Below are 24,953 nucleotides of genomic sequence, written 5' to 3'. Positions count from 1 at the left end.
AGTATTGAATTCATTTCTCTTTCTTTTGTGTGTGTCTATTGTAGGCTTTTGGTTTGTGGTTACCATTAACCACAATTTATATATGCATAAATATATTATGGCAATTTATTTTAAGTTGATAGTCACTTGTTCACTTATACTCTAAAAGCACTACATTTTTATTCTTCCTCCTCATGTTTTATATTTTTGATTTCATATTTTACATACTTTTATTTTGTGTATCCCTTAACTACTTATTGTAGTTACAGTTGATTTTACTATTTTTTATCTTTAACCTTCATATTAGCTTTTAAATTGTCTGATTCACTGTCTTTATTACATATTTGCTTTTAACATTGGGACTTTTACTTATATATATATTTTTTAAACATTCTAGTTATGGTCTTTTGTTTTCTCATTAAGAAAGACCATTTAACATTTCTTGTAAGGCTAATTCTCTATGACAGGAGAATTTCTGCCAGCCTTCCCCCTGAAAGCCCTCTCATCCCACAGTAACTCAGTGATTCTGATCTCTCCTTCTTATCTTTTCTTGTTTTTCTTCTCTTTTCCACCTTCTCAGAAATAAAGAAATGTCTCATTTTTTCTCCTTCCAAGCAGTATAGCCTTAATTCCTTTGAACATCTAAGTTCCCTCGATCCCTCACTATGTCATGTGGTTTATCAAGGTATATTTCTCTAAAAAAGATAGCTCCTACCCTAAGGAGAAGTTCTGGCCAGTCTCTTTGGTGATTGCATTTCTATCTCATTACCAAAGGTCAGAGACAGATCAGTTACAAGGATGCAATGATGATGAATTTAAATGCTGGACAAAAACAAACAATTTCTTTTTATGTAATGATAGGCAGGACAGGTCATGAGTGGAATTAAAATCTAATCTGCCTCAGGGTAGAGAACATTTGTAACTTATCCACTAATGTATCATTAGTGCTTAGCCCAGTGCCTGGCACATAGTAGTCACTAAATGTTTTTGGATTTTGAATAAATATTAATGAGTTTGCAAGTTTCATGACACAAACATTTGATCTAATTAAGTCATTGGAATAAATGATCTGTTCAAGGAAAACAAAAAGAAATGGCCAGTTTATTAAACACAGTTTAATAAAGTTGTTAGCAGTCCTGAGACTGCTATTGCACAATTCCACAATTGTCTGAATAGTAGAAAAACACTACTGAATAATCCTTTTCATTTCACTTAAAAAAAAAAGAGGGTAAATATTTATAATGTTAATTCTTACTTCACAAAATTGTATAGGCAGAAATAAAGCCATAGATAATCATTTTTGCCTATGTGTACTCCAATAGAAGACATACCATTAGTTCAGGCTCAGAATTAATATTACAAGGTTAAATAAGTGTACATATTACTTGGAAATTTATAATTGAATTATTGAATTAAAGCAAACAGGCACATAACTAAAAGCTTTAACACTGTTAACACCACTTATTCAGAATTATGTAGAATGACAAAGGCCTAATGTGTTTCAACCATTTGTAAATCCAGAACAATGTCAACATTAGCAAAGATGTAGGAGTGATTTCTTCCCATTCCAGGATGAAAAGAATACCTTCACTGATAACAATAGTAAATTAAATAATCAATATATGTGACATACATTAAAAAAAAAACAACAACAGAACAAGAGTTTTTTTTTTTTTTTTTAAAGATTTTATTTATTTATTTCACAGAGAGAGATCACAAGTAGATCACAAGTAGACAGAGAGGCAGAGAGGCAGGCAGAGAGAGAGAGAGAGAGAAGCAGGCTCCCTGCTGAGCAGAGAACCCGATGTGGGACTCGATCCCAGGACCCCGAGATCATGACCTGAGCCGAAGGCAGCGGCTTAACCCACTGAGCCACCCAGGCGCCCCCAGAACAAGAGTTTTAACTGCACAGTCACAGTTACATAAAAACAATAACAGGAATGGTTTCAGAGGATTGTATCATTAAAAAAATACTTTTGTCATTTAAACTTACACATATGTTAGAAATATTTTACTTTTGGGAGTGCTGGAACCAATGTTTTCATATTTTATTCTATTTGTTTTTCTTCTCATGGATGGTTTTTACATTTTTTAAATTCAGAGTCAAAGTAACAATTCCAATGACTTAATATGTTTTTAACAGACAATTATATATTATTACATAATGTATTTTGGTTTCTAATATTCTACAGGACAAGTTTAATGACTGTTAGAGACAGTAATATAAACTTTAGATACTGTTTCAGAACATAAATCTACAAGTTAAATACTCATGAAAACACTTCGAGCTTATTAATGGGTTCCCTCATAAAACAGTCCTTTTAAGTCTTTATTCATCTCTCCTATTTTACAGACTTCAAAACTGGAAAGGCACATGACTTTCTTTTGTTTTTGCCTTTGTTTTTCAGTAGTCCCAAATGTGTCTCAGACAACACAGCAATTTCAACTAAAACATGAGCATATTCTGCAATGTGAATAAACTCAGATTGTTAAGCAGCTCCAATTACAAAAATTCCCACTTTGCTATTCTTCTCAGGGATAGCAAGAGTTGCTAGCATTTCAATTTGAAAAAAAGGAAAAAAAAAAAACCCACACATAAGGGGAATGAGAATTAATCCATTCTGTATTTTAAAAGTCTGGTGTGGTGAAAAGGAAAAAAAAAAAAGCTTTGATTTGTTGAGTGAATCATTTTTATAAATCTTTTGAATGACTGAAATCCAAATATACAATATATTCATTTTCATGTGTCATTTGTTAGGAACTTATAATTTCATAAATTGAAATAATCATGAATATGATGCAAAATGGGTGATTTAATATTTTTTTTTATGAATGTCTCTCCCACTCCCTGTTTTGCTTCACATCAATTATAGATCCAAGGAGACTGTTGATTTTACTTGGATTATTTATGGCAACATAGTCTGTTTCTGACTTCCTTTGGTGAAAGGTCTCAAAGGAAAATTTCTGGCAGTTCTAAATATTTCTGTATTATCCATTTCATTTTTCTAATATTAACACTTTAGTTGTGTTCATACTATATGTAACTAAAATTCAATTATTTCAAAGTAGGATAATGCTGTTATACACACACACACACACAAAACAATATTGATGAAGGAAATAATATGTATATATTTATTTACTTAGTGATGTGCTTTGTTTTCTTAGCCTACTCAAGGCCCATGTCTTGAGCAAGAAACTTTGTCCTAGTTATGCTACACAAACAGGTTGGGGAGTTACAGTCAGTAGAAGGGAGATAATGTGAAATGCCTTCCAGCAAGTTGAAAGAGTTCAAGCAACTTCCAAAGATACCTCCTAGGATGTAATTTATATGCATAAAAAATCCACCCCATTTTTCTTAAAAAACAAAATGTACCTTTTATCCCTCAACATATTTTTAGTTGTTATTTATTATCATAGATGTTGGAAAAGGAAACACTTATTCATACTACCATTTTCCCAGAAGTATATTTTTTCAAGATATCCTGACAACTTTGCTTATTCAAACTCTAAATGATTCCAAAGTTTTTGTCACCGACTTGAAAAAATTTCAAATTAGCACTCCTAAATTTGCCTCCCGATATCTCTAATTAATCCCCCAACCTTGCTAAAACCATATTACCTAAATTGGTCTTCTGTACTGATAGTCTTCAACATTTGTGGGATGGAACAACAAAAATTATTTTGTTTTTCCTTCCATAGAACTTTCTTGAAGTCATTATTTGTCTTGAGTGTTTTTCTTCTTTGAATTGTTAGATACGTTTTGCTACCTTTTTTTTTTGAGAGAGAGAGATAGAAAGAGTGTGTACACAAGTGAGAGGGGAGGGGCATATTCATAATATGCTCGTTAGTTGTATTTGCAGTGAATATGAAAGGGAATAACTTCCCACTGGGTCACATGAATTGAGAAAGTATGCAAGTTTTACCAAGGAAAGTTAAAGACAAATTGCCTTTTCTTTGCAGTGTAAAAATTGGAAAATACAGATATGTGGCTTTTTTGTCCTGTTGTAACATTTTCAATTGGTACTGAAATATATCGGATTTGGAAAGAACTTAACTTCTTAAAAATTTAAAAATGTATCCTAAAAATATGCAATTAAATTCTTTCATCTTGAGTTGCTCACTAGAACTTGGCAAACCTTGGTTGCAGATGGTTTATCTTCTTGCCTTAAGAAATAGTTTTTTTGAAAAAGATGATTGAGAACGATATTTTTCATGCTAAGAATTCCAACATTATAAAAATTAAATCAAAATGTAAGTTGTTAGTCATTATATGTTGGCTCATTTACTATACTCTAGACAATAAGTCTTCTATTGATAAAAGTATTGAAATGAAGAGCTCACTTCACTGGCTACCTAATCTATTTAGCAATATCAATTGCAGAATATCAATATCAATTGCAGAATATCAATATCAATATCAATATCAATTATTTGCAAGCTAGAACTTAAGTGAAAAATAAAATGATACAAACAATACTTCAAAAATTGAACTGTGTGGTACTACTCAAGTAGGCATATATATCTCTCTGTATGTGCATTATATATATATAGAGAGAGAGATTCTCTTTTATATTACACTGTAACCCAGCAAGTTATGATTATAGCTCTTACAAGGGAGAGAGATAGGAGATAAAAGACACAAATCTAAAACAAGGAATGTTCACATAAAGGTCAAGGCTAAAACATTGTGGACCTGGTACATTTTTATGAAAGTATACGTCAGCTATTGAATACTAATTTTAGGCTAATTCAAAATATCTAATTTATAGTTTTTTTTCTTATTTTGTTAATTTAAATTCAGTTAATTAACATATATTGTATTATTGGTTTCAGAGGTAGAGGTCAGTGATTCATCAGTCTTATGTAATACCCACTGCTCATTACATCAAATGCCCTCCTTAATGTCCATCACCCAGTTACTTACCTCATCCCACTATCCGTCTCCCCTCCAGCAACCCTCAGTTTTTTTTCCTATGATTAATAGTCTCTTATGCTTAGTCTCTGTCTCTGATTTCATCTTGTTTTATTTTTTCCTGTCTTCCCCAAGAAACCTTTATTTTTTTCTTAAATTCTACATATGAGTGAGATCATATGATAATTGTCTTTCTCTGACTGACTTACTTAGCTTAGCATAATACCCTCTAGCTCCATCCACATCATTGCAAATGGCAAGATTTCTTTTTTTGATGGCTGAGCAGTATTCCACCACATCTTTATCCATTCATCTGTTGATGCACATTTGGGCTCTTTCTATAGTTTGGCTATTGTGGACATTGCTGCTATAAACATTAGGGTGTACATGCCCCTTCGAATCACTACATTTGTACCTTTGAGGTAAATATCTAGTAGTGCAGTTGCTGGGGCATAGGGTAGAACTATTTTCAACGTTTTGAGGAACCTCCATACTGTTTTCCAGAGTGGCTGCACCAGCTTGCATTCCCACCAACAGTGTATGAGGATTCCCCTTTCTCCACATCTTCGCCAACATCCGTCGTTTCCTGACTTGTAAATTGTAGCCATTCCGACTGGTGACAGATGGTATCTCATTGTGGTCTTGATTTGTATTTCCCTGATGCCAAATGATGTTGGGCATTTTTTCATGTGTCTGTTGGCCATTTGTGTGTCTTCTTTGGAGAAATGTCTGTTCCTGCCTTCTGCCCATTTCTTGATTGGATTATTTGTTCTTTGGGTGTTGAGTTTGATTAAGTTCTTTTATAGATTTTAGATATTAGCCCTTTATCTGATAAGGCCTTTTCAAATATCTTCTCTCATCCTGTCAGGTGTCTTTTGGTTTTGTTGACTGTTTCCTTTGCTGTGCAAAAGCTTTTGATCTTGATGAAGTCCCAGTAGTTCATTTTTGTCTTTGTTTCCCTTGCCTTTGGAGACATGTCTAGCAAGACCAACACCATTTCTTGAAGACACTATCATTTTCCCATTGGATATTTTTCCTGCTCTGTCCAAGATTAGTTGACCATAGAGTTGAATGTCTGTTTCTGGGTTCTCTGTTCTGCTCCATTGATCTATGTGTCTGTTTCTGTTTCAAGACAGTACCATGCTGTCTTGACGATTGCAGCTTTGTAATAGAGCTTGAAGTCCAGAACTGTGATCCCGTCAGCTTTGAGTTCTTTCCCCTCCTCCACCCCCCAGCCAACAATCCTTTGGCTATTTGGGGTCTTTTCTGGTTCCATACAAATTTTAGGATTTTTTGTTCTAGCTCTGTGAAAAAAAGTTGATGGTATTTTGATAGGGATTACCTTGAATGTATAGATTGCCCTAGGTAGTAGCATAGGCATTTTAGCAGTATTGGTTCTTCCAGTCCATGAGCATGGAACGTTTTTCCATTTCTTTGTGTCTTCCTCAATTTCTTCCATGAGTGTTCTATAGTTTTCCGAATACAAATCCTTTGCCTCTTTGGCTTGGTTTATTCTTAGGTATCTTATTGTTTGGGGTACAGTTGTAAGTGGGCTCGACTCCTTGATTTCTCTTTCTTCTGTCTTGTTAGTGTATAGAAATGCTACTGATTTCTGCACATTGATTTTATATCCTGCTATCTTGCCAAATTCCTGTATGAGTTCTAGCAATTTGGGGGTGGAGTCTCTTGGATTTTCCACATAGAGTATCATGTCATCTGCAAAGAATGAGACTTTGACTTCTTCTTTGATGATTCAGATGCCTTTTATTTCTTTTTGTTGTTTGGTTGTTGAGGCTAGGACTTCTAATCTTACGTTGAACAGCAGTGGTGAGAGTGGGCATCCCTGTCGTGTTCCTGACCTTAGGGGAAAGCTCTCAGTTTTTCTGCATTGAAAGTGATATTTGTTGTGGGCTTTTCATAGATGGTTTTTATGTTATTGAGGTATGTAACTTCTATCCCTACACTGTGAAGAATTTCGATCAAGAAAGCATGCTGTAGTTTGTCAAATGCTTTTTCAGCATCTATGAGGGTATCATATGGTTCTATCACACTGATTGATTTGCAGATATTGAACCAACCTTGTAACCCAGGAATAAAACCCACTTGATCCTGGTGAATAATCCTTTTAATGTACTGTTGGATCCTATTAGCTAGTATTTTGGTGAGAGTTTTGGATTTATGTTCATCAGGGATATTGGTCTGTAATTCTCTTTTTTGATGGGGAATTTGTTTGGTTTCAGGAATCAAATTTAATGCTGGCCTCATAAAATGAGATTGGAATTTCTCCTCCCATTTATATATTTTTTGGAGGAGTTTCAATAGAATAGGTATTAATTCTTCTTTAAAGGTTTGGTAGAATTTCTCAAGGAAACCATATGGCCCCAGGCTCTTGTTTTTTGGAAGACTTTTGATTACTGCTTCAATTTCCTTAATGGTTATGGGTCTGTTCAGGTTTTCTATTTCTTCTTGGTTCAGTTTTGGTAGTTTGTAAGTCTCTAGGAAGGCATCCATTTCTTCTAGATATTCTAATTTATTAGCATATTTTTGTTCATAATATGTTCCTATAATTGTTTGTTTTTTTTTTTTGGTATTGTTGTGATCTCTCCTCTTTCACTGATGATTTTATTAATTTAGATTCTTTCTCTTTTCTTTTTGATAAGTCTTGCCAGGGTTTTATCAATCTCATTAATCCCTTCAAAGAATGAGATCCTAGTTTTGTAACTATTCTCCTGTTCTTTCGGTTTCTATTTCATTTCTTTTTCCTCTGATTTTTACTATTTCTCTTCCGCTGGTTTAGGCTTTATTTGATATTCTTTCTCCAGCTCCTGCTCCTTTAGGTGTAAGGTTAGGTTGCATATTTTGAGACCTTTCTTGTTTCTTGAGAAAACCTTGTTGTATTATATATGTTCTTTGTAGGACCAGCTTTGCTGCATCCCAAAGATTTCAACAGTTGTGTTTTCATTTTCATTTGTTTCGATGAAATTTTTTAATTCTTCTTTAATTTCCTGGCTGACCCATTCATTCTTTAGTAGGATGCTCTTCAACAGCCATGCATTTGAGTTTTTTCCAACTTTCCTCTTTTGGTTGAGTTCTAGTTTCAAAGAATTGTCATCCAAAAATATGCAGAAAATGATCCCAAACTTTTGGAACTTGTGACCTGATTTGTGACCCAGGATGTGATCTATTTTGAAGATTGTTCCATTTGCACTAGAGAAGGATATGTATCCTGTTTCTTTGGGATGGAATATTCTGAATATATCTGTGAAGTCCATCTGGTCCAGTATGTTATATAAAGTCCTTATTTCCTTGTTGATATTTTGCTTAGATGATCTGTCCATTTCAGTGAGGTGGGTGTTAAAGTCCCCTACTATTATTGTATTGTTGTTGATGTGTTGCTTTGATTTTGTTATTAATTGACTTATATAATTGGTTGTTCCCATGTTAGGGGCATAAATATTTACAATTGTTAGATTTTCTTATTGGATAGACCCTTTAAGTATGATATAATGTCCTTTCTCATTCCTTATTATAGTCTTTTGTTTAAAATCTGATTTCTCTGATATAAGGATTGCCATCCCAGCTTTCATCTGATGTCCATTAGCATGATAAATGGTTTTCCACTCCCTCACTTTAAGACTAGAGGTGTCTTTGAGTCTAAAATGAGTCTCTTGCAGACAGCATATCAATGGGTCTTGTTTGTTGTTGTTGTTGTTTTGTTTGTTTGTTGTTTGTTTTTTAAATCCAATCTGATACCCAGTGTCCTTTGATTGGAGCATTTAGCCCATTTACATTCAGGGTAACTATTGAAAGATATAAATTTAGTACCATTGTATTGCCTGTAAGGTGACTGTTATTGTATCTTGTCTCTGTTCCTTCATGGTCTATGCTACTTTTAGGTTCTCCTTTTGCTTAGAAGACCCCTTTCAATATTTCTTGTAGAGCTGGTTTGGTGATTGCATATTCCTTTGGTTTCTGTTTGTCTGGAAGCTTTTTATCTCTCCTATTTTCAGTGACAGCGTAGCTGGATTATAGTATTCTCGGCTGCATATTTTTCTGATTTAGTACCCTGAATATATCATTCCAATCCTCTCTGTCCTGCCAGGTATCTGTGGATAGGTCTACAATCTAATGTTTCTACAATTTTAGGTTATAGATCTCTTGTCCTGAGTTGCTTTCAGGATTTTCTTTTTGTCTTCAATATTAATAACCTTTTTTATTTCAACTTGGTTAGATTTTATTTCTCCAGAAAGAGATTCTCTAGTATCTCCTATGTATGTTTTTTCATGCTCAACTAGTATCTTTAAAATTATCATTCTGAAACCTAGTTCCAACATCTTACTAATGTCTACATTGACTAGCTCCCTGGCAATCAGTATTGCCCCTTGTTCTTTTTTACTGAGGTGAGTTTTTCTATTTTGTCATTTTGTCCAGAAAAGAATAAATGAATGAGTGAACAAAATGCTATGAGTGTAATGACAACCCCAGAAAAATATACACTACACAAATCAGAAGAGACCTGAAACCAGAGGTAGGGAGGGAGGGAAAAAGGTGGGGGGGGAGTATGATCAGGGTGATGAATAGAACAGAGCCACACACTACATTTTTGGTGTATTTTGGTCTATTGGAAGAAACTGCCACCCAAAATTTTAAAGAAAGAAAAACTCATATATATATATATATATATATATATATATATATATATACAAAAATAAAGGTAATACAATGAAGAGATGGAATATGACTGTGAAAATGAAAAAGAAGATTTTTATAAAAGGAACTAATAAGAAGTTAGTTGAAAAAAGAAGAAAAATTAGAAAAAAAAAGGAGAGATTACTTATTTGTGGAGCATAACAAATATCATGGAGGACAAGGGGTGTTAGGTAGGAGAAGGGAGTTGGGGTAAATTAGAAGGGGAGGTGAATCATGAGAGACTATGGACTCTGAAAAACAATCTGAGGGGTTTGAAGTGGCAGGGGGGTGGGTGGTTGGGGTACCAGGTGGTGGGTATTATAGAGGGCATGGATTGTATGGAGCACTGGGTGTGGTGAAAAAATAATGAATACTGTTTTTCTGAAAATAAATAAATTAATTTAATTTAAAAAAAAAGGAGAGAATATGATCAGGTAGTTGAATAGAACAAAGCATACACTAGAATCAGGGTATATTTTGGTCTGTTAGAAGAATCTGTATCCCAAATTTTAAAGAAACACACACACACACACGTGTGTGTGTGTGTGTGTGTGTGTGTGTAAATAAAGATATATATATACATAGTTTTATTACAATGAAGGTATAGAACATGACTGTAAACATGAAAATTAAAAAAAGATTTTAAAAAAGGAATTGATAAGAAGTTGGTTGAAAAGGAAAGCAGAAAATTTTTGAAAATAGTAAAAGAAAAACATAAAGAAAATTTTAAAAATTAACTTTGAAAGACTAAAGAATCATGGAAAAAATCCATGAACTCTGTGCTGTACTCTCTGAGCACTAGAGATTTGCAGCGCTGGAGATTTGCAGTTCTCATTGGTCATTAAACATGTCTGGGTATTCTTGTTGATATTCTGAGGGAGGGGCCGGTTGCATTGCTTCTCAAATGATTTTGCTGGAGGCAGAATTGCACCACCTTTGCCAGGGGCCAGGCTAAGTAACCTGCTTGGGTTTGCCCTTGGTAGCTTTTGTTCTCTGGAGGGTTTCCACACAATTTTAGGGGATAGGAATGAAAATGGCAGCCTCCCAGTCTCCAGCCCTGGAGGAGCCAAGAGCTCAGGGCTCCACTCCTCAGTGCCTGTGAGTGAAAACCAGTTAGTTACTCTTGTCTCCCAGTCTCCATCCACACTCTATGCTCACCTGGCCTGTAACTGAGTGTTTCTATCTCTGCTACGTGACTCGGTTTAGAGTCTCCAAACCCAGCAGATTCCTGCAGTGGACTCCTGTGACCGGCTCCTGTGCTGTTTCTCCCAGGGGAGGAAGAGGAGTCTTCCTGGATCTGCCACTTTGGGGGCCTCTGTTCTTCAAGCAGTGGCCCGACAGTGCCATGGATCATGGTTTATGGCAACTCCAAGCTGAGGGTCCACTCCTGGGCTCAGTCTTCAGAGCCAGCCTCCTTCCTCCGATATCTGGAAAATCTGCCATACTCAGGCACCCCCAGTCTTTCTGTGACCCTGAGGGTACTGAGACTACACTGTCCCAGCAAGGGTCCCATCACACTGCATAACCTCCAGAGAGATGTTCCTCACTGGAGCAAATTTCCAAAAGTTCCAATTTTGTGCTCTGACACTCTATTACTTGCTAGTAGCTGGCTGACATAAACTCTCTCGCCCCACAGTCTATTTTCCTGTATATTGCTTCAGAGTCACTTCTCCATACATCCTACCTTCCAGAAAATGGCCATTCTTCTGTTCATAGAGTTGCTACTATTCCTTCCTTCAATCTCCTGTTGAGTTTGTAAGGTGTTTACAGTGGTTTGATAACTATCTAGCTGAATTCCTGGGACCAGATGAAATTTAGATCTCTTACTCCTCCACCATCTTTTTTTTTTTTTTTTTAAGATTTTATTTATTTATTTGACAGGGAGAAATCACAAGTAGATGGAGAGGCAGGCAGAGAGAGAGAGAGAGGGAAGCAGGCTCCCTCCTGAGCAGAGAGCCCAACGTGGGACTCGATCCCAGGACCCTGAGATCATGACCTGAGCCGAAGGCAGCGGCTTAACCCACTGAGCCACCCAGGCGCCCCATACTCCTCCACCATCTTGAAGCCTGCTCCCAAGACAAAATAAATTTTAAAACAAAGACTATACAACAAAAGACAAAGAAGAATATTACATAATGATAAAGGGGGAAATTCAAGAAGAGTGTGTAACATTTGTAAATATTATGCACCCAATATAGAAGCAGGTAATTATATAAAGTAAATATTAACAAAGTAATTTATGTCAACAGAAGTCTCTTGGACTTATGAGTTGCAAGGGGTATTAGTTTGAACTCTGGCTCCCACATTTTGTGGATGTCTAAATCTCTCTGCAATAAACTCATAAGTTCTGGGGGTGATCTAATGATCACATTTGTCCTCAAGTACCAAATGTTTTTGTACCAACCAAAAACACATGAAAAACTAGTCCTGCCCATGGTTTCCACAAATGGAAACAATCCATTCATTCCAAGTATTCCCAAAGTTGTAGAATTTACTGAATATTTGGAATCAGAAGAAATGCTTATATTACAAAAATGTGAAAAAACAGTGGCAACAAGAATAGTGACAGAAATGGCTTTCTTGCTTGGTTCTGAAATCTACATTCCAGGTCTTATATCCCTAATCAATTCTGTTACTTTTTTCAGAATCTTTGGGACATGAGTCTTAGCCCTGCTTTTTTTAATCTTTCTCTATCATTCAATCATCCATTTATTTATTCACCAATTTCTTTATTCATAGTTATGGAACATTTTCTGAGAAGAAGACATGTGACTGGCAACAAAGTAGTTGCTAAAGATACAAAAGTGAGTAAGACTCAGTCTCTGAAGATGCATAGCCCGCTGTGGAAATCACACACAATTATAAAGAAGTTGCAATAGAGAATAGGTGTTAGAATAGAGATTCAGCAAACACTGGGGACATATAAGATGAAGACATATTTGTGTCCAGCTCTTTAGTCTCAGGCAAAACAACCATTCTAGTTTGCTCAGGAATATTGGGTTTCAGAACTAAAATTCTTAGAAAACAAGAAAACTGAAAATTTTGTGTCCTGGGAAACCCATCAGTCCCATGTGAACTGGGACTCTTGGTTGCCCTAATTCTCAAGCAAGATCTGGGTTTCTATTACCTTCTGATAGCCTTGACTGATGCTATATACTTTGGGGGACATTCAAGTTTCAACCCATTCATGATTTTCCCCACTTACAGCAGTGCACTTTTAGTTTTTGAATTCAGAACTTGATTTATGTTTGTTGCAGACAAATAAGGAATGAGATAAGTAGTGAGGATGACAATTGCAAAGGCCTGGAGCTATAAGATATCTAAGAGTACAAACTTTTAGCTAGAAAATGCATAAGATCTAAGGATCTAATGTACAATATAGTGACTATAGTTAATTATATTATATTGTATAAGTGAAATGGACTTTATTAATAGATTAGAACCTAAGTGTTCTTGCCAGAAAGAGAGAGAAATATGTGAGGTGATAGGTGTATTAATTAATTAAATCATGGGAAATCCTTATCATAATGCATAGTTTAAATATCTTACAATTGTATTTGTCAATTATACTTTCATAAAACTGAAAAAGCCAAGTAATGAAACAACATAACATGCTCGAAGAATAAAAAGTAGCTCAGTATGGTTGGATACTATGTTCCTTTTGAAGATTAGTAGGAGATAGTTTTAAACAGGTGAGGCAGGAGCTAGACCATGAAAGACCTTGTATATCATGCAGTGGAGTCTGCATTATATCCAGAAAAGCATAGGGAGATATTGACTGTTTTTAAACAGGGAACTTATATAGTAAGTTTTATTTTAGTCTAGAGGATTTGACTGGAAGTTGAAAAGGAAATGTAGTAAGTTGACCAGAATTTCACAAAGGCTTTGTCAAGAAAACTGGTGGGGAGGGCATTGTAATATTTGAAGTGAAAGAAGATGAAATTCTGAACTAAGAAATTGGTAGTACTATTGGAGAACAGATGGTACATTCTTTAGATAGCTAATAGGAAAACTGCCAAGAGTCCATGGTTGGTCGAATGTGAAGTTGGGAACATCAAGAATCAGTATGAAGGCTAATCTAAGGAGGAGGGATGGCTGAGAAGTAGGAGACTCTGTTTCAACTGGTCCCCTAAAGTGTGCTAAATATCTACTGGAACACTCTAAACACCCATGAAATCAGCATGACCTATAAAATTATACACTTCTGGATCTCTTCAGGGGCAGAAGACATCAGTGAAGAGGGTGCACCTTGCCTGGATCATAGTTGATATATTCAGCTATACATCCCCTCAACTACCTCTTACCAAAAAGACTAGGAGGCGGAACACCGAACAGAGGAAAAATTCAGAGACTGTGCCTTCTTCCACAGAACTATTGGATATGGGAATAAATAGTACGTTAGAAAGGGAATTCAGGGTAACAATTATCCAGGCAATGGCTAGGTTGGAGAAAACCATTAGTGACAACATAGAATCTCTAAGGACAGAAGTGTGAGCTGATCTGGCAGAAGTTAAAAATGCTATCAGTGAGACCCAATCTAATATAAACACTCTAACAGCTAGGGTAACCAAGGAAGAAGATAGAAGTAGTGATCTAGAAGACAAACTGATAGAAAAGAAGGATCAAGAAGAGGCCTGGAACAAACAGCTTAGAAGCCATAAAAACAGAATTAGGGAAATAAACAATGCCATGAAGCATTCCAACATCAGAATTATTAGAATCCTTGAGGGCGTGGGGAAAGACAGAAGACTAGAAGATATAGTAGAACAACTTTTGGATTAAAATTTCCCTAATACCCAACTTTTGTATCAACATGGATGGGACTGGAAGAAATTATGCTGAGTGAACTAAGTCAAGCAGAGAGAGTCAGTTATATGGTTTTACTTATTTGTGGAGCATAACAAATAACATAGAGGACATAGGGAGATGGAGAGGAGAAGGGAGTTGAGGGAAATTGGAAGGGAAGATGAACCATGAGAGACTATGGACTCTGAAAAACAATCTGAGGGTTTTGGCAGGGAAGGGAGGTTGGGTGAGTCTGGTGGTGGGTATTATGGAGGGCATGTGTTGCATGGAGCACTGGGTGTGGTGCATAAACAATGAATTTTGGTTACACTGAAAAGAAATTAAAAAAAAAAGAAAAAAGAAATTCCCTTATCTGAGGAATGGAACAAGTCTTCATGTCCTAGAGGCAGAAAGGACACCACTCCAAGATCAACAAGTTTAGAAAGACATCCAGACACTTAATTATGAAACTCGTGAATCATAATTTCAGACAAGAGGCCTTAAGGGCAACTAGGGGGAAGAGATTCCCTAAGCACAGAGAAAGGACTATCAGAATAATGTTAGACCTATCCACAGAAACCTGTCAAGCCAGAAAGGCCTGGCAAGACATATTCAAGGCACTAAATGAGAAGAACATGCAGCTAAGAATTCTTTATCCAGCAAGCCTGACAATCAAAATGAATAGAGAGATAAAGAGCTTACAAGACCAGCAAGGTTTAAAAAGGTATGTGACCACCAAGCATGTACGACAATAAATATTAAGGGGGGGGGGTTCTATAAAAGAAGAAAGAACCAAAAAGTGACATTACAGAGACAATCTATAGAAACAAGGACTTCACAGGCAAGATGATGTCAATAGAAACTTATCTTTCAATAATCACTCTCAATTGTGAATATCCTAAATGCTCCCATAAAATGGCACAAGGTTGCAGACTGTATAAAACTACAGGACCTGTACATATGTTGTCTACAAGAGACACACTTGGAACCTAAATATACACCCAGACTGAAAGTGAAGGGATGGAGAACCATCTTTCATGCCAATGGGCCTCAAAAGAAAGCTGGGGTAATGATTCTCATATCAGACAAATCAGATTTTAAGTTAAAGACTGCAGTCAGAGATACAGAAGGACACTACATTATTCTTAAAGGGTCTATCCACCAAGAATATCAAATAATTATAAATATTTATGCCTCCAATATGGGAGCAGCCAACTACATAAGCCTACTGTTAATCAAAGAAACAGTCATATCAATATGTATACATTAATAGTAGGGGATCATAACACACCACTCTCAGTAATAGACAGATCATCCAAGCAGAAAGTCAATAAAGAAACACTTTGAATGACACATTGGACCAGATGGACTCATAGATATATACAGAACATTCCACCCTAAAACAACAGAATACACATTCTTCTATAGTGCACATGAAACTTGCTCCAGAACAGAAGACATACTGGGTCATAAATCAGGGTTTAATCAATACCAAAGGAATGAGATTATTCCTGACATATTCTCAGACCACAAGGCTTGAAACTGGAACTCAACCACAAGAAAAAGTTTGGAAGGTATTCAAACACTTGGAAGCTAAAGGCATGCTGCTCAAGAATGTTTGGATCAACCAGGAAGTCAAAGAAGAACTTAAAACAATTCATGGAAACCAATGAGAATGAAGACAAATCAGTCCAAAACCTATGGGATATTCCTCAAGAAACTAAAAATAGAACTTCCCTATGACCCTGCAATTGCACTACTGGGTATTTACCCCAAAGATACAGATGTCGTGAAAAGAAGGGCCATCTGTCCCCCAATGCTTATAGCAGCAATGGCCACGGTCGCCAAACTATGGAAAGAACCAAGATGCCCTTCAATGGATGAATGGATAAGGAAAATGTGGTCCTTATACACTATGGAGTATTATGCCTCCATCAGAAAGGATGAATACCCAACTTTTGTAGCAACATGGACGGGACTGGAAGAGATTATGATGAGTGAAGTAAGTCAAGCAGAGAGAGTCAATTATCATATGGTCTCACTTATTTGTGGAGCATAACAAATATCATGGAGGACAAGGAGTGTTAGAGAGGAGAAGGGAGTTGGGGTAAATTGGAAGGGGAGGTGAACCATGAGAGGCTATGGACTCTGTAAAACAATCTGAGGGGTTTGAAGTGGCAGGGGGGTGGGAGGTTGGGGTACCAGGTGGTGGGTATTATAGAGGGCATGGATTACATGGAGCACTGGGTGTGGTGAAAAAATGATGAATACTGTTTTTCTGAAAATAAATTAATTAATTTAAAAAGAAGGTTCCTAGAGGGTAGGAATTTGTATCTGTTTTGGTATTTCTGTATCCCCAGTGTCTATCTCAGTGCCTGGCATATAGTAGTTACTCTGTATATATTTACTGAATGAATAGATACATTGAATAAATGGGCAAAAATAGAAAAAAAAAAAACCTATGGGACATGGCAAAGGCAATCTTAAGGGGGAAATGCATAGCCATCTAAGCCTTGAGCACTCAAAAAATTGAAAAATCCCAAATACACCAATTCTCTTTATACCTTAAATAACTGGAAAAACAGCAAATTAAGCCAACTCCACATATAAGAAGGGAAATAATCAAGATTAGAGCAGAGATCAGTAAGTTAGAAACTGGAGATACAGTAGAACACATCAATGAAACTAGAAGTTGGTTCTTGGAAAGAATCAATAAGATCAATAAACCACTGGCCTAAAGAAAAGAGAGAGGATCCAAATTAATAAAATTATGAATGAAAGGGGGAGATTATGACTAACACCAAGAAAATAGAAATAATCATCAGAAATTATTAACAGTTATATTCTAATAAGTTAAGCAACCTAGAAGAAATGGATGCGTTCCTGAAAACCTATAAACTTCCAAGACTGAAACTGGAAGAAATTGAAACCTGAATAGACCAATATCTAGAAATAAGATTGAAGCAGTGATCAAAAACCTCCCAAAAACAAGACCCCAGGACCTGACGGATTCCCTGGGAAATTCTACCAAACATTCAAAGAAGAAATAATACCTATTGTTTTGAAGCTGTTTCAAAAAGTAGAAACAGAAGGAAAACTTCCAGACTCCTTCTATGAAGCCAGCACTAACCTGATCCCCAAACCAGGCAAAAAGCCCATCAAAAAGGAGAATTTCAGACCATTATCCCTGATGAATATGGATATCAAGATTCTCAACAAGATCCTAGCTAACAGGATCTAACAGTACATTAAAAAGATTATCCGGGGCACCTGGGTGGTCATGATCTCGGGGTTCTGAGATTGAGTCCCGCATTGGGCTCTCTGCTCGGCAGGGAGCCTGTTTCCTCCTCTCTCTCTATGCTTGCCTCTCTGCCTACTTGTGATTTCTGTCAAATAAATAAAATTAAAAAAAAAAAAGATTATCCACCATGACCAGGTGGGGTTTATCCCTGGGATGCAAGGGAGGTTTAACATTCACAAATCAATCAATGTTCTAGAACAAATCAGTAAGAGAAGACAGAAGAACCACATGATCCTCTCAATTGATGCAGAAAAAGCATTTGACAAGATACAGCATCTGTTCCTGATTAAAACTCTTCAAAGTATAGGGATAGAGGGAACATTCCTCAACTTCATAAAATCTATCTATGAAAAACTCGCAGCAAATATCATTCTCAATGGGGAAAAGCTGACAGTATTCTCTTTGAGATCAGGAACACGACAAGATCAGGAACAGTGGCCCTCTCTTACCACTGTTGTTCAACATAGTACTAGAAGTCCTAGCAACAGCAATCAGAAAACAAAAAGAAATACAAGGTATTCAAATTGGCAAAGAAGAAGTCAAACTCTCTCTTTCCCCTTTCTCTCTCTTATATAAGGAAAACTCGGAAGACTCCACCCCCAAACTATTAGAACTCATACAGCAATTCAGTAATGTGGCAGGATACAAAATCAATGCATGAATATCGGTTGCTTTCTTATACACTAACAATTAAAACATAGAAAGAGAAATTAGAGAATCAATTCTATTTACTGTAGCACCAAGAACCCTAAGATCTGACACTACAAACAAAGGGCTCATACCCATGATCTATAAAGAACTCCCCAAACTAAACACACACAAAACAGATACTCACATCAAAAAATGGGCAGAAGACATGACCAGACACTTCTCCAAAAAGGCATACAAATGGCTAACAGACACATGAAAAAATGTTCATCATCATTAGCCAACAGGGAGAGTCAAATAAAAACCACTTTGAGATATCACCGTATAACAGTTAGAGTGGCAAAAATTAACAAGACAGGAAACAACAAATGTTGGAGAAGATGTGGAGAAAGGGGAACTCTTACACTGTTGGTGGGAATGCGAGTTGGTGTAGCTACTTTGGAGAAGAGAGTGGAGATTCCTTAAGAAATTAAAAACAGAGCTACCCTACAACTCTGCAATTGCACTACTGGGTATTTACCCCAAAGATACAGATGTTGTGAAAAGAAGGGCCATCTGTACTCCAATGTTCATAGCAACAGTGGCCACAGTTGCCAAACTGTGGAAAGGGTCAAATGCCCTTCAACAGATGAATGGATAAAGAAGAAGTGGTCCATATACACAATGGAATATTATGCCTCCATCAGAAAGGCTGAATACCCAGCTTTTGCATCAACATGGATGGGACTGGACGAGGTTATTCTGAGTAGAATAAGTCAAGCAGAGGGAGTCAGTTATCATTTGGTTTCACTTACTTGTGGAACATAAGGAATAACAGAGGATTTTAGGAGAAGGAAAGGAAAAGTGAATTGGGAGAAATAGGAGGGGGGAGACAAAGCGTGAGAGACTAGACTCTGAGAAACAAACTGAGGGTTTTGGAAAGTAGGGGTGTGGGGAGTTGGGTAAGCCTCGTTGTAGGTATTAAGGAAGGCACATTTACATGGGGCACTGGGTGTGTGCATAAACAATGAATTTTGGAACACTGAAAAAAATAAAATAATTTTTTTAAAAAATGAAGTTTAATCTAAGTCCCTAAGTGAGGTCTAAGAGTTAATGAAGGAGGAACAAATACAGATGACAAAATTAATAAGCAGGAAGGCATTGACCCTTACAGAAGAGATGAAGAACAGATTAGAAGTGAGTATAGCTAGGGAAAAACTCAAAATAGATCAGAACACTCAGGGGAGGACCTAAAATACTGGTTAGATGTGTGGTTTATCTTTGTGAGGAGGTATAACAATGGACATGTTGGTCTGGATTAAACATACATGTTGGACATGAACAATTCTCTGGAATTGTCATTTTAGCAAATAGTGCTTTCCCTGTGTTCTTCTAAATCCACTGTTTATTCTATACTTAGAGTAGACACTGATTCTTCATTTTTTATTGAAAGCAAGATATTATCACTAATATGAATACTTCCTACATAAATAACATTATAGCAGGAAAATGGTCTACTACTCCTTCCATTGCTAACCATCCCATTTGGTACTGAGAGCAAAAGGAGAGTTCAGGGAACATTTGCTCATAAGGAAAGAGGTTTAAGGCTCACCTTAACTGGAGGTCATAAACTGGAAAAAAACAAATTAACCCAAGTCCATAGTCAATGTAATCTCAAATCTTTCAGCTTTACTTTTTCTTATGTCATGCAGAGGGTAATTTAAAATAAATAACTTTCAAAAATATACACATATAATTTCCCTGTTGAGTCATTTCTTAGATCTAGTCAAGATGGTCTCTTTTCAAAAGAATTCAACTAAAACCTGAATTACTATCTTGTGTGTATTCTATACATTTTTGTGGTAATACTCATTAAAGATTAGCTTTCATTTACAAGTTTTCATTTTTCAACTCAATTTTCCCAGCATATAAATTATTCCCTAGGAGTAAACGGAGTTGTTATTGTTTTCCCTTCTTAAAAACACATTAACTCCTTAGGACCACAAAGGTTTAGTTTTCAATATGTTGAAGCCATTGTTTTTTAAATGATTCACCAGAGCACTCAATTCACATGATTTTAGCATATTCCACTTAAAATCTTATATTTGCGTAATCACTTTGTTTCAAGATGAAGTATCTTGAGAAGTCAAATCATTTGTTTCCGTTTATTACAACTAGTTACTTCTTTAAGTAATAGCAGAGGTTTTTCAATTTAGATTGCTAAGGAATAATCCTTTTGTTTCTATTTCTTGCTTATTTGTTTTATTATGCATAAATAAGAGTTAATTTGCTAGAAGAAATGTCACTACCACTTATAGAGCAACTGTACCAATTACTAAAATGATTGAGTGAAAAGGCATATTTCAACCTAGCTTTTTCTTCTGTGGAAGGATAGGACTGTATTTAAAATATTCCAGTTTTTGGAAACTCTTCATAAATTAATATTATATTTGAATTGGCATATTTGATGTTGAAAAGAAACATCCTTACTATGTCTGATCTAAAATAAAAGCAGAACATTTTTTTAAGCCAATAAATTTGGAAAATATTTTATAAATTAATATTTTATAAATTAAAATATTTTTATAAATTAAAACAACTTTACAGAAAACTGTTTTTTTTTTTTTAAATGTTTAGGAGATAAGTATTTTTTTTTTCCCCATAAAGACTGAACAGGTCAGTAATCTGCTCCCTGGTCCCAGTGTTTCATGGAGGGACACAGATGCACATTTTATTGGCAGGTATCTTTTCTCACTGGGCATAAGGTTTCTCTTTATATAAAATTGATGATGGTATAAATCTTTGTGAAAGACAGATTAAAAATTGTCCCTCTTCAAAATGCTTTGGGTGTTGCATGACAGGCTAGAAAGAGCTTTTACATTCAACATCTTTACTGCAGTGTAATAAAACCTGCCACATAGTTCTGTTGACAATAATAAATGATTAATAATTTTGATAAAAGATTTCTTTTCAAAAATTAAATACTGTCTACAAATCCATAAATTCCATATCAATGTTAACATTTATCTTGACATATCAAGTACAATTCTATACCATAATCAAATCATTAGCAGAGCTCTACCATTTTTCATTCAGTAGAATGTCAGGGGAATAGGACACAATGTTCAATAATGTCATGAATTTAATAAAATAAGAAATGAGACAAGGACAAATCCTTGGTGATAATTTTTATTCCAAATGAAAATGCTTGTGATAGCTTTTTCTTTTTACATTTCCTTTCAGTATAATCTTTTGTCATATTTTTTTCACAATTAAAAAATCTTAATTAAAAATAAACCCTGGAAGTTGGAATTATAGACTGTTTTGTGTCAGTTATTTCTTCACTCCACTAACTCTTCAGTCCTGAAAAATATACATTTATTTTAATAAATATTTAAAAAGTATATTCATGTATCAAAATAAAATCACTTTGACCAGACTGACTTATTAAATTATCAAATTCCATTAATAAACAAAACCCAAAACAATGAAAGCTAAAAAGCACCCAAGATCAAAGAAAGAGCTAAGACTGAAATATATCAGTAATAACAAACTATAAAAATAAGGCTATTGCACATCTGCTAACCACTGCTAAAAAGAAATAACAAAAAATGTCTTTGAGAAATTAGAGATGGTCTCTTCAGTGAGGCACTTTGCATTTTCCCTCTAGTACCTAATTCATGAGGGCAAATACTAAATCTTGTCTTGATAGCAGTTGTGTCTAGCTTAGAACTTGGTATAAAGGAGGTACACAAAACAATATTGTTCAGTGAATGTTTTCTCATCTCACAATCATCAGCAATATTCTAAAGAACTTCATGTGTCATCTGTATTTAATCAACATCTGACTATTCCTTTTGCTGCTTTTAGTAATTGAAGCAATCCCTGTTCTAAAACTCAATAGCAAAGGACATCAAAGAAGTTATTATACTTCTCTCATACTTTCTTCTGTATAAAATGGAGATAATGATTTTGTGTGGTTGTAAACAGAAAAATACTGTAAAGAGAGCCCCTGGTACAGGACAAATAAATGCCTTTTCTACTATTATTACTAGTACTATTACAGTTACTCTTATTGCTGATACTAAAATTACTATTTTTATCAGATTGTTATCAGAACACTGCCTCCTTAATATGTTTGAGGATCTTTAAGCACTTGATTTATGATGTTGCTAACTTCACATAAAAGAATCTCAATCATTAAATGTACTGTGACCAAAATTTTCAAATTATTTTAAAGGTACCTATGCTTTCTCACTTTTGACTAGAGTGCTGTTTGGAGCTCAATTGTGTCATTCTGTAATACATATTTGAAGCTCCCACCCCAGTATCTCAAAATGTGTCTGTTTTTGGAGATGAGTCATTTTAAAGATATGATTAAGTTAAGATGAGGCTTATAGGGTGTTCTTGAAAGAAGAGGAAACTTGAAAACACAGAGACCCAGAGAAAAGACAGGACAGGAGGTCACTAAATTGAGGGAGCCATCAGCAATACAAGGAGAGAGGTCACCAGGACCTGCCTATACTGTCACTGTGGACTTCTGGCCTGGAGAACTTGAGAAAATAAATTTCTGTTTAAGCCACCTTTTATGTGCCATTTACTTATGGCAACCCTAGCAAATTAACACAAATTATTGGACCTAGACTATATATATTTTTTCAATAAATTTGTGCTATGTCCAACCGCTTTATTAATTCCCTTTCTTTGTTTATACAGATTTCAAAATTTTAATCTCTTTAAGAGAAACTTAACCATATATAACTTTAGAAAACTATCCTGTGTAATGTATTAAATTTTTTTGTTGTTGTTGTTTTAATTATTATTCATGGAACACCTGGTTGGCTAAGTGTCTAACTCTTGGTTTCAGCTCAGGTCATGATCTCAGGGTTGTGAGATCAAGCCCAGCATTGGGTTTCCCATTCAGTGCAAAGTCTGCTTGAGATTCTTTCCCTCTTCCTCTCCTTCCCCTTTGCTCCTCCTCTCTCTTCTCTCTCTCAAATAAATAAATAAAATTGTTTAAAAAAATAAAATATTGGGACGCCTGGGTGGTTCAGTTGGTTGAGCAGCTGCCTTCGGCTCAGGTCATGATCCCAGCGTCCTGGGATCGAGTCCCACATCGGGATCCTTGCTCCGCAGGAAGCCTGCTTCTCCCTCTGACTCTGCCTTCCACTCTGTCTGCCTGTGCTCGCTCTCACTCGCTCTCTCTCTGACAAATAAATAAATAAAATCTTTAAAAAAAATAAAATAAAATAAAATAAAATATTCATTAGCAAATTTTTCAAGCAGCTTGAATGGATTAGACTTTTGCTGCCAAACACTGTTTGAAATGTATGCATAAAATGCCAGTGAGTCTTGAATAGTTTCCTTAAGAGCATATACTGTTACCATACTTCTTATGTTAATGAAAAAGGTGTCTTCCAATGGCACGCTTTGAAGACAGATATGGAATTATCAATGAAATAAGACAGAAAGTAAAAACATATATGTGCTTGTATTTATATATATATGATGTATATATAATGTATATGTATATATATGTATGCATATATGTATATGCGTGTATATATATTTACATATATATAATACCATAGCTAACATTTGCTGAGCATTTAATTATCAGATGTTGAATAAGTATGTGACACTCTTCCTCCGACCCCCCCTCTCCTTCTTCCTTTGTAAGCAATGAGCAAATGTGAAGTAAATAATCTCAACTCTGACTGGAGCTATGATGTTTTACTTAAAATTTTTAGTAGATGATTAATCAAGTCACTGTACATTTCTTACAATGTGGATTTTTTTCTAGGTTAAAAAAAAAGAGATTTTTCTAGATTCATTGAGATAAACTTTCTGCTTGGTGGATTTAACTGAATCTTATTCAGAGACACAGACAACATCTATGTGCACAGCTTAGTTTAACAATTTTTGTTGCCAGGATATTCAAATTAATTAAAAGTACTGGATATATAACTAAAAAACCCTATATAAAATAAAAACAAATTATACATTAAAACAACTGGTATTTCTAAATTCACTGAAACTACCAGTATTTACTAATAGTAAATAATAAAGGAAATTCTTTGCATATACCCTCTAAGAAATACGTAAAACTATCCCAACTATTTCTCAACTGATTTAAAGTCATAGTCAGGGGTGCCAGGGTGGCTCAGTGGGTTAAAGCCTCTGCCTTTGGCTCAGGTCATGATTCCAGGGTCCTGGGATCGAGCTCCACATCTGGCACTCTGCTCAGCAGGGAGCCTGCTTCTCTTCCTCTCTCTGCCTGCCTCTCTGCCTACTTGTGATCTCTGTCTGTCAAATAAATAAATAAAATCTTTAAAAATATAAATAAAGTCATAGTCATAAATCATCCAGACAATTAGATTTTTGCCCTGATTTGACAGATTTTTTGTCACATCTGGGGTCCTTGAACCATGTCCAATATTGCTCGCTGAGCTTTTTAAACCTATTTCCTGTACTTTATACATTGAAATATTCTTATACAGGAGGACAAAATTTTCAGTTATTTTCCTAATTTTTATATTTTAATTTGCATTTAAACTTTTATTTCCCACTGAAAGAACCTCTTTCATAACATGTATTTCTTAATATTTTCTCTCATTATTTTAAGACATGAACTAACATTTATTGAAAACTGACTAT

This window comes from Mustela putorius, unplaced genomic scaffold (genome assembly GCF_011764305.1).
Source record: "Mustela putorius furo isolate JIRA1106 unplaced genomic scaffold, ASM1176430v1.1 tig00000450_pilon_pilon_pilon, whole genome shotgun sequence".
NCBI lineage: Eukaryota > Metazoa > Chordata > Mammalia > Carnivora > Mustelidae > Mustela > Mustela putorius.
The sequence above is the reverse complement of the archived record's forward strand: the minus strand, read 5'-3'. Positions refer to the sequence as shown.